Source organism: Schistocerca nitens, chromosome 6 (assembly GCF_023898315.1).
Source record: "Schistocerca nitens isolate TAMUIC-IGC-003100 chromosome 6, iqSchNite1.1, whole genome shotgun sequence".
In the NCBI taxonomy this organism is placed as follows: Eukaryota; Metazoa; Arthropoda; class Insecta; order Orthoptera; family Acrididae; genus Schistocerca; species Schistocerca nitens.
In genome coordinates, this window is record NC_064619.1 from 304,214,731 (window position 1) to 304,224,481 (window position 9,751).

The window sequence follows — 9,751 nt, forward strand, 5'->3', positions numbered from 1 at the left end:
TTTAAAGGTGTAAATAATGACAGCATTTGTATTAAATGTAGTCGTTGGGACAAGGGTAGTTGTGAGAATGAAGAGAAAACGTCTTTAAAAATTAACTGAACGAAGTGAGATGATAAACGTGAATTTATGATACTTTTTGTATACACATTTTCACGCACAAAATTTTGGACAAAACTCTTTACAGACAATTACGACACCTCGGTGTCAACAATATTTGACGTAAGAAAGTAACCTTCGTGTATTTTTGTTTTTCATTTTTTTAAGGGGTAGGGACAGAGATAAAGGTTTGCCACAGTGGTCACAGCTATTATTATAACAATGCTGTATACAAACTATCCAGTTAATAAGTACTTTAAAACAAATGAAATGATTCCAGAATGAGATTTTCACTCTGCAGCGGAGTGTGCGCTGATATGAAACTTCGTGGCAGATTAAAACTGTGTGCCGGACCGAGACTCGAACTCGGAACCTTTGCCTTTCGCGCGGCAAGTGCTCTACCAACTGAGCTACCCAAGCACGACTCACGCCCCGTCCTCACAGCTTTACTTCTGCCAGTACCTCGTCTCCTTGCCCGCGAAAAGCAAAGGTCCCGAGTTCGAGTCTCGGCCCGGCACACAGTTTTAATCTGCCGGGAAGTTTCAAATGAAATGATATTTATAGTAAGATAATATGGAAAGGGAGTCCTTTATTCGTGATTAATAAGTTAACTTCGTAAAATATAAGCATGTATCCGGGCATCCATAATGCTCTTTTGGCTATTGATACCTAAAAGTCTCTTTTATGTTAAGATTTTCGACAAATGCTAGGTTTTAGCGCAAAATCGATATGCAATGTCAGAAGCCTGTTAAAAAACGTTGCTTACGATACTTCATTCATCTCTGTACGACTAGCATGTGTTGAAGAAAAAATGATGTTGACTTAAGAAATAATACGAGGGCTGTTCAGAAAGTAAGGTCCGATCGGTCGTGAAATGAAAACCACAGTGAAAATCAAATTTTTTTCCGTTACGGTTAGCCACACCTTCCATCTACCTCTCTAAATAGTCGCCGCTCCGACTTAGACATTTGTCGTGGCGTTGTACGAACTTTCCAGTACTCTCGTCATAGAAAGCTGCCGCCTGTACTTTCCGCCAATTCTCTACTCTGATCTGCCTTTCGTTGTCTGTGCTAAAATGTTATCTTCGTAGCCAGTGGCTCATGTGAGCAACGATGAACAACGGAAGGCGCCAATTTAGGTCTGCATTGTGGGTGATCAAATACTTCCCATCGAAAAGGCTGCAGGAGCATCTTTATTGCCCCTGCAGAATGTGGCTGAAAATAGTATTCAAGAAAGAAAGGCATGACATTTTGTTATGTGGGCTGCATAACTTCAGGCGAAATTTTTTCACCAGATCCACGTACTTGGCGGGAGACAGTGTTGTTTTAGGCATTTCTACGTGATCACTTTGCGCTCTAAACTGAAAAGAGCGACATGATGCGGTCGACAGGCACTACCCAACACTTCTGTGCAAAGCTCCATCGGATTTCCACAGTTGTTTCCATTTCGCACCTAATCCAATCTTACTTTCCGAATACGTCTCGTACATACGAGTATTACAAAGTAAGGCAGTAGTGGCGTTGCAAGACGAGCGATCATCCCGTAACTCAAGACTGGTAACTATAACTACAGAACATCTCCGGGCGTTCTCGGCAGGGTAGACGTCTACCACTCCTGGTTCTTCCAGCACTGAGCGAGGTGATGCGCTATTCAGTACGCTGGACTCGTATTCAATGGTTCAAATCCCTGTCCAGCCATCCAGATTTAGGTTTTCCTTGTTTTTCCTGAATCGCTCCAAGCAAATGCTGGGATACTTCCTTTGAAAACGGCACGGCCGATTTCCTTTCCCATCCCTTCCTCATCCGAGCTTGTGCCCCGTCTCTAACGACAGCACCGTCGACGGGATGTAAAACTCTAATCGTCCTTTCTTTTCCCTTCTAGCGGATCAACATCATGACGTGTCCAGTGGAGAAATCTGACTTCAGGTTCCAGGAAGATGACTGGTGGATTCATATGTTGTCGGACTGCAGAAGTGCCTGGAGAGTCTTAGGATGGGGGGAGGGAGTGGGAAATGAGTCTTATGATGGGGGGAGGGAGTGGCAGACGTAAGCAGACCGGCTATTACTCGGCAGGTTTCCACACACAGTTTGTTAATGGGCTGGTGTTATGTTGGTTCACCAAGCAATAACGTCCCGCCCCACGAATAAGTGTCATGACGGAGATGTTACGTCTGGTACATGATGGCACATACCTGCAGCATGTGACGTCGATTTGCCCACAGATATTGTTCGTGTGGTCCTCCCAAGCTGCTGTAGTCATACACTGCAATAAAACTGCTACATGCTCACTAGGCTTAGGCATCACACTGGGTGCTATTATTGTAATGAGACACAGCTTAAAGACAAAATATTGTTTAAATAACAATGGTAGGTATGGTAGTATGTTCACACTGTAATAGACGGTCACGTTATTAAAAGTTGCTATAAGGCAGTCTGTGCACAACGCTCTGCTGCAGTGTAATTTCCGGATCATACAGTTCTCGCTAAGGCTCAATAAACAATATAAAAATAATTTGTTAGTAAAAATTTATAGTCTATTTCACTATTAATCCAGTTGTTTCAGTTCATGTTCACTGCGTAGTCGACAGTTAAGGGGTTTTGAGTAGGTGGAAGGGGGGGGGGGGAGAAAGGAAAGGAAAGGGATTACTAATGTCAGCTGCATCGGGACAATACGCAGAATTAGAGGCGACGATTGAAAATTTTTACCGGACTAGGACTTCAACCCAGGATCTCCTGCTTACGAGGCAGATGCATTAACCACTGCGCCACCCAGAAACAATATTACCATAGTTCCATGGACTATGGAGGAAATGGACAGGGATTGCGGATAGATGGCGCTCGGTGGGAATGTGGGTCGGCCCTGAGCCGTGCGAGATAGTCGGCAGAGTTATGATGACACTGTTTCTGGGTGGCGCAGTGGTTAACTCACATGCCTCGTAAGCAGCAGATCCCGGGTTCGAATCCCCCAGTCCTGTACACATTTTCACTCCGCATACTATCTCGATGCAGTTGACGTTAATAATCCCTTTTCTTTCCTTTCATCCCCCCCCCCCCCCCCCCCACCTTCAGTTTACATACAGGGTGTTACAAAAAGGTACGGCCAAACTTTCAGGAAAAATTCCTCACACACAAAGAAAGGAAATATGTTATGTGGACATGTGTCCGGAAACGCTTACTTTAGAGCTCATTTTATTACTTCTCTTCAAATCACATTAATCATGGAATGGAAACACACAGCAACAGAACGTACCAGCGTGACTTCAAACACTTTGTTACAGGAAATGTTCAAAATGTCCTCCGTTAGCGAGGATACATGCATCCACCCTCCGTCGCATGGAGTCCCTGATTCGCTGATGCAGCCCTTGACAATGGCGTATTGTATCACAGCCGTCCATAATACGAGCACGAAGAGTCTTTACATTTGGTACCGGGGTTGCGTAGACAAGAGCTTTCAAATGCCCCCATAAATGAAAGTCAAGAGGGTTGAGGTCAGGAGAGCGTGGAGGCCATGGAATTGGTCCGCCTCTACCAATCCATCGGTCACCGAAACTGTTGTTGAGAAGCGTACGAACACTTCGACTGAAATGTGCAGGAGCTCCATCGTGCATGAACCACATGTTACACTCCTGGAAATTGAAATAAGAACACCGTGAATTCATTGTCCCAGGAAGGGGAAACTTTATTGACACATTCCTGGGGTCAGATACATCACATGATCACACTGACAGAACCACAGGCACATAGACACAGGCAACAGAGCATGCACAATGTCGGCACTAGTACAGTGTATATCCACCTTTCGCAACAATGCAGGCTGCTATTCTCTCATGGAGACGATCGTAGAGATGCTGGATGTAGTCCTGTGGAACGGCTTGCCATGCCATTTCCACCTGGCGCCTCAGTTGGACCAGCGTTCGTGCTGGACGTGCAGACCGCGTGAGACGACGCTTCATCCAGTCCCAAACATGCTCAATGGGGGACAGATCCGGAGATCTTGCTGGCCAGGGTAGTTGACTTACACCTTCTAGAGCACGTTGGGTGGCACGGGATACATGCGGACGTGCATTGTCCTGTTGGAACAGCAAGTTCCCTTGCCGGTCTAGGAATGGTAGAACGATGGGTTCGATGACGGTTTGGATGTACCGTGCACTATTCAGTGTCCCCTCGACGATCACCAGTGGTGTACGGCCAGTGTAGGAGATCTCTCCCCACACCATGATGCCGGGTGTTGGCCCTGTGTGCCTCGGTCGTATGCAGTCCTGATTGTGGCGCTCACCTGCACGGCGCCAAACACGCATACGACCATCATTGGCACCAAGGCAGAAGCGACTCTCATCGCTGAAGACGACACGTCTCCATTCGTCCCTCCATTCACGCCTGTCGCAACACCACTGGAGGCGGGCTGCACGATGTTGGGGCGTGAGCGGAAGACGGCCTAACGGTGTGCGGGACCGTAGCCCAGCTTCATGGAGACGGTTGCGAATGGTCCTCGCCGATACCCCAGGAGCAACAGTGTCCCTAATTTGCTGGGAAGTGGCGGTGCGGTCCCCTACGGCACTGCGTAGGATCCTACGGTCTTGGCGTGCATCCGTGCGTCGCTGCGGTCCGGTCCCAGGTCGACGGGCACGTGCACCTTCCGCCGACCACTGGCGACAACATCGATGTACTGTGGAGACCTCACGCCCCACGTGTTGAGCAATTCGGCGGTACGTCCACCCGGCCTCCCGCATGCCCACTATACGCCCTCGCTCAAAGTCCGTCAACTGCACATACGGTTCACGTCCACGCTGTCGCGGCATGCTACCAGTGTTAAAGACTGCGATGGAGCTCCGTATGCCACGGCAAACTGGCTGACACTGACGGCGGCGGTGCACAAATGCTGCGCAGCTAGCGCCATTCGACGGCCAACACCGCGGTTCCTGGTGTGTCCGCTGTGCCGTGCGTGTGATCATCGCTTGTACAGCCCTCTCGCAGTGTCCGGAGCAAGTATGGTGGGTCTGACACACCGGTGTCAATGTGTTCTTTTTTCCATTTCCAGGAGTGTATGTCGTACTTGTAAAGGCACATGTTCTAGCAGCACAGGTAGAGTATCCCATATGAAATCATGGCGGTGAATAGAGGAAGTACAGTACATACTGACGAAACTAAAATGGGCTCTAACATCTTTTCTTTATTTGTGTGTGAGGAATGTTTCCTGAAAGTTTTGCCGTACCTTTTTGTAACACCCTGTATAGTTTATCACAGCTGCGGATTTCGCGTGATGTCTGTTCTTTCGGATATGTCCGGAGACACCACGTATTCATATAAATTTCTCTCGTTAAACATTCATAACGCGGCGCCCGCATGTGCGAACACAGACAATTTAATCCTTGTTTCCTATGTGATACTTGATGTAAAACAGATATACAAGGTTGGACAAAAAAGGGAAGCGCCACAAGAAATGCATGCTTGAAAGTAAATGCAAATGGTAGCCAAGCCTGCAGATTGCGCTGTGTATATGACCATGAATGGCACCTGTACAATGCCTTCAACATGTTGGCAAATGTCAGTCGTGCTCAGAACAGTGGTCTGTGTGTAGGTGTGGATGCATTATGTCGGAACTAAGTGAATTCGAACGTTGGCAAATTGTTGGTGCTCTAGGGTTGGTGCTTCAGTAATCAAGGTAGGCGAAATGGCGCGGCTCCCCCCGTCGGAGGTTCGAGTTCTCCCTCGGGCATGGGTGAGTGTGTTGTTCTTAGCATAAGTTAGTTTAAGTTAGATTACGTAGTGTGTAAGCCTAGGGACCGATGACCTCAGCAGTTTGCTTCCATAGGAACTTACCACGAATTTCCAAATTGTAGGCAAAATATTTGGTATTCCAAGAAACACCATATCGAAGGTTAATACGTAGAAAGGGGAAAAGGGAAAACATCTGCTAAGTCAAACGCGGGCGAAACTATATGTTGAGTGATCTTGACGAAAGGACATTGAAGAGCAGTGGGCGAGTAGTGATAGGGCGACAGCTGCAAAAGTCGCCGTTGATCTGACTTTTGCACTCGCGAATCCTGTCAGCACCAACACACCACGATGGGTGCTCCGTAAGCTGGGAATTGCAAGGCTAGGTGAAAATCCAAAACTACGCATCAGTAGTGCAGATGCCCGCAACAGGAAAACGTGGTGCTAAAGCCATTAAACCTGGACTATGCAGCAATGGAAGAAAGTCATTTGGTCGAATGAGTCTTGGTTAACGCTGTTTCCAACTTCTGGCCAAGTTTTCGTCCAAAGAGTGAAACATGACAGCAGTTCGGTGAAGATTTGAACGAGTTTTCGTGAAACATGACAGCAGTTCGGTGGTAATTTGAACAGCTATATCGTGGTATTTCTTGTGCGCCATGGGTACTCTCCGCAGGGCTACATTACTTCCAAGGATTATGTGACCTTTTCGGCTGAGCAGGTCCATGCCAAGGTAAAATATTTGTTGCCCAGTGGTGATGCAGTGTTCCAAAACGACAGGGTTCCTCTCCACACAGTTCTTATCGTCCAGTGCTGGTTTCGTGAGCACGAGGATGAATTGTCGCATCTCCCCTGAGTGCAGTCACCAGATCTCAATATTACTGAGCCGTTTGGGCTACTCTGGAGAGAAGGGTGCGTTATCGCTACCCATCTCCACCATTGTTTCCTGAACTTATGCAGAAAGGATGGTACAAGATACCCTGCAAAACCGTACAGGACCTGCGTTTAGGCGTTTCGAGACGACTGGAAGCTGTTTTGTGTGCCAACGGTTTTCCTACACCGTATTATGCATGGAAACGTGTTGCGGTTCCATATTTTTGTCCGCCCCCTGTAATTACCGACAGTTCACGCATTTTACCGCAACGTCCGATACGCATGTTCTCTCCGTACTTGTTTTGGCGCCAACTATTTACTTGGCTAGATACACAATCCAAAGTTACTTGCATTACGAGCTCTCGATTCGTGCGGGAGGACAAGTGGGCAGGGCGGGGGGTGGTATCGATACAAGACGGTTAGAAGGGGACCGTCCAGTCACCTCTTAGTAGCTATACCGTCGTAGTGTGAAATGAAATATTGAACTGTGTAAAGTCTTTAGTTATAGTCATCACTACGGTTGATACATAGAACAGTTGCGACTGAAAAATGGATCAGCATACCAGAGCAGCTGCCCAAGCGTGTTCCTGCATTCTGGTTCAAAAGCACGTAAAAAAAAAAAGGTTCAAATGGCTCTCAGCACTATGGGACTTAACATCTGAGATCATCAGTCCCCTAGACTTAGAACTACTTAAAACTATCTAACCTAAGGACATCACGCACATCCATGCCCGCGGCAGGATTCGAACCTGCGACCGCTGCAGCAGCGCGGTTCCAGACTGAAGCGCCTAGAACCGCTCGGAAACAACGGTCGGCAAAAGCACGTGAACTGTTGAGTCAGATCCTACAGTAGCCACAGATAACGGTATTTTTTTGGGGAATGAATAGGGATTGGACTTATGTGTAAATGCATTGAGGATGTACTGTACTCTAAAGCTGTGTCGGATCTCATGACTATGTACACACACGGTTTAGGTTTACATGCTATAAGAGGTGGGTACGATGTACATACTTTGAAATTGTAAACATGAGTGAATCTGAAACTTCCTGGCAGATTAAAACTGTGTGCCCGACCGAGACTCGAAATCGGGACCTTTAACTTTCGCGGGCAAGTGCTCTACCAACTGAGCTACCGAAGCACGACTCACGCCCGGTACTCACAGCTTTACTTCTGCCAGTACCTCGTCTCCTACCTTCCAAACTTTACAGAAGCTCTCCTGCGAAACTTGCAGAATCAGCACTCCTGGAAGAAGGGATATTGCGGAGACATGGCTTAGCCACAGCCTGGGGGATGTTTCCAGAATGAGATTTTCACTCTGCAGCGGAGTGTGCGCTGATGAGTGTATCTACTTATCTGGCACGACCCTATTGGTTTAGTTTTGCATCACAGAGCGGTCCAGTTTCTTCTCTCAAGGGCAGAAACCTATCATCAACAACAGCAAGAGCACGAATGCCGAAGTATAGTTACATATTAATTTAATTAATTATTGTTGTAATTTATTTTCCCTGTTATTAATATTTTTAAAAGTTGCAGGTCTCAGTAGTTGGACTGCAGGTTATGCAGTCTTCTACAGTAAATTAATGTCGTGTTCCTTGCAAGTAGCAAAACAATAAAGAGCGAGTCCTATGCATATTTCTTGGTTAATTGGTTGGTAAATGAAGAAAGTGCTTCGGCAAAACGAAAACCGAGAGCTGTAAGTACGAAGTGTTTCGGTATTCTGTTGACCGCCACCTACATGGGGAGAAATAGCGATCGTAATAAAGTAAGAGATATCAGAGCTCGCAAGGAAGGATTTCGGTGCTCCTTTTTCCCAAATGCTATTCGAGTGTGGCACAGCCGATGAATAGTCTCAATGTCATTCTGTGAACCCTCTACCAAGCACTTGGATGTGAGTTGCAAAGTAGTTACGTATATGTAGATGCACCGTATTCACTAAGGTTTGTACTTCGGCATGGAATCTCATTGCCAACGGCCTTGCCGCAGTGGTAACACCGGTTCCTGTCAGATCACCGAATTTAAGCGCTGTCGGGCTGGGCTAGCACTTGGATGGGTGACTATCCGGTCTGCCGAGCGCTGTTGGCAAGCGGGGTGCACTCAGCTCTTGTGAGGGAAACTGAGGAGCTACTTGATTGAGAAGTAGCGGCTCCGGTCTCGGAAACTGACAATCGGCCGGGAGAGCGGTGTGCTGACCACATGCCTCTCCGTATCCGCATCCAGTGATGCCTATGAGCTGAGGATGACACGGCGGCTGGTCAGTACCGTTGGGCCTTCATAGCCTGTTCGGGAGGAGTTTAGTTTTTTATGGAATCTCATTGACTAAAGTTGAACTGTTTTCAGTGATGAGTCCTACTTCGAACCGAGCACCAACGATCAGCGTCTGGAGACGCCCGGGACAACTGTGTGATACCAGCCTGACAGTCACCCGCCGTACAGCACGGCAGCCAGGAATGGTAGTCTGGGGTGTCCTTTCATTTCTTAGCAGGATCCCTTTGGTTGTGCTCCGCCGCACCCTTACACCACAGCGGTACGTCGACGATATTCTACGCCCCGTTTTGTTTCCCCTGATGGCAAGCCATTTTAAGCCTACGTTTCAGCAATATAACCTCCGCCCGCACACGGCGAGAGTATCTACTGCTTGTCTCCGTGCTTGTCAAAACCTACTTTGGCAACAAGGTCGCCGCTTCTCTCCCCAGTTGAGAAAGTTTGGAGTATTATGGGCAGGACCTTCCAACCAGCTCGGGATTCTGAAGATCTAACATACCAATTGAACAGAATTCGGCACGATATCCCTCAGCAGGACATCCAACAACTCTGTCAATCAGCATCAAGCCGAACTACTACTCGCATAAGGGCCAGAGGTGGACCAACACATTACTGACTTGCTTAATTTGTGAAGCTGTTTCTCTTGAATAAATCATCCCGTTTTTCTGCAGTTTTAATCATTTGTTTATCTGTACATATACATCACACTATGGATTTACGTCCCATTCGAATAAATCTCTCATGGTGTGTCCTTTTTTTTGTGTTAGAGTGTATTTTGTCCAAAAGACTGCCATCTTCATTAGGCTAT

At 47.2% G+C, this 9,751-nt stretch overlaps 1 pseudogene; it reads left to right on the top strand.

Moving 5' to 3' along the window:
- The first annotated feature begins 8,645 nt into the window (after nucleotides 1-8,645).
- Nucleotides 8,646-8,763, top strand: LOC126191885 (5S ribosomal RNA; annotated as a pseudogene).
- The last annotated feature ends 988 nt before the right edge of the window (nucleotides 8,764-9,751 follow it).